Below are 1677 nucleotides of genomic sequence, written 5' to 3' on the forward strand. Positions count from 1 at the left end.
CCGTGTGATCGAAATAATCGTGATGACCCGTCCAGAAGCCGGTGTGGGTGTCGAATCCCCTGTAAGTCGGGGTGTACTCCTTCTTGTAAAATCCTAGGTGCCATTTGCCGACGATGTGCGTGCTGTATCCAAGCTCGCGCAAATGTTCCGGCAAGAGTTTCTCGTGGAGTGGCAATCCTCTCGGCTCCGAACCTTTGAGAACCTGAATTATTCAACAAGTCCGCGCGTTGTACTAGAAATTTGTAACGGAGCATTATTCAGCCGACGTCGTTAATTTGCACGATAATAAAAGGGATGCATTGAGCTGACCGTCCGTGCGGTCCTTTGTCGACTTTGCATGTAGATACGCGCGTATAGCGTTGAAAACGTGTATACAGATAAAGTAATAACGTCTATCTCTCGGTGTGATAATTTCCAATTGAACTATCCAGGTCAACGAGGCAAAAGTGCAAGCGCACAATATTCCCTTTTGTGCTCCGTGTTGCAAATAGAACAACAACGTTTCCGCCAACTGAAAGCTCTCAATCGCGTTTATTCACTGACAGGTGCAGCCGCGGTTAAAAGAAACTGACAGTACCAGCGAACTATCGTGATTTTAATAAGCAAATTTATTTCGTAAGGTTGAAAGAAAGGGACAAATTTAGGTTCAAAGCGAGTAAGTTCGCTCGTATTGTAGAGCTCACTGCCTATTGTTCTCATTTGTGCTCGATTATCTTATCTGTTTTCAATATTGCGTGTTTACACTCTTGATAACGACGCAAGAAATGTTGCGAAAGCGTCACTTACGCTGTGCTGCATTCCAGTGTGAATAGGATATTTGCCGGTCATCAGAGCGCTTCTGGACGGTGTGCAAATCGGAGTGACATAATATCTATCGAGGAGCAGCCCGGAGTACGCCAGCGCGTCGATATTCGGCGTTGGGATCTGACCGGAACCGTGAAAGCCGACGTCATTCCATCCCTAATGAAAATGAGACTAAATCTAAACGTTAACTTAAGATATCATTTATGTCCTTAATTTAACAGTTTCCCGTTGTTGCGATTTGTCTAGATATTTAACGCACAATAACTGTCTTACGTCTTAAGAGTACGAGACAGCCATTCTGCTCAGGCCCTAAGATTTCTCTATTTAGTCTTTATCTATTGTAGGCGTTTAACATCTCTCGCCTTTCTTTACGCCTTTCCAGTCGACACATAAATGAGGACTAGACAAAAGTTGTCTCGCCTGACAGAGTCTTCATACGTTGTGTACTAACAACCCATTATTTTCAAGGCGTCCGGTCTTTTGGACCAGGTGTAACTTATCGCAAACCTTGAAAGACAACTTGCCAAATCGTCCGCCAGAATAAAGACAATATTCGGCTGCTTCGTCGAAGTCACGCGGACCGTGAGTTCGAACAATAGGACTAGGGACGACGTCCACTGCACGAATCCCGGTGGACGACGCATCGTTCCCGCTCCCCCTTGGACCAGAGCGCGTCGCGTTCCTCGTGAAACCAGTTCGCGTTTCCTCCTCGAGAAGGCAAAGTGAATCTTCAGGCGCGTGTGCGGCGACCGGCTGCACGATCTATCTTCTCCGCTCGCGGCTCTTTTCCGAGCAGTCTTTTGTAGGCGTTTACGGATGAAAATAGTGGGGAACCTCTCACCTTCCCACATAGCACAAATGACTGTTTGTCGG

General features: G+C 46.6%; 1 pseudogene; it reads right to left on the bottom strand.

Annotated features, from left to right (window-relative positions):
• Window positions 1-27: 27 nt before the first annotated feature.
• LOC105563793 lies at window positions 28-1448 on the bottom strand (annotated as a pseudogene).
• Window positions 1449-1677: the final 229 nt, after the last annotated feature.

This window comes from Vollenhovia emeryi, unplaced genomic scaffold (genome assembly GCF_000949405.1).
Source record: "Vollenhovia emeryi isolate VEMERY1.0 unplaced genomic scaffold, V.emery_V1.0 DF944225.1, whole genome shotgun sequence".
Taxonomy (NCBI): domain Eukaryota; kingdom Metazoa; phylum Arthropoda; class Insecta; order Hymenoptera; family Formicidae; genus Vollenhovia; species Vollenhovia emeryi.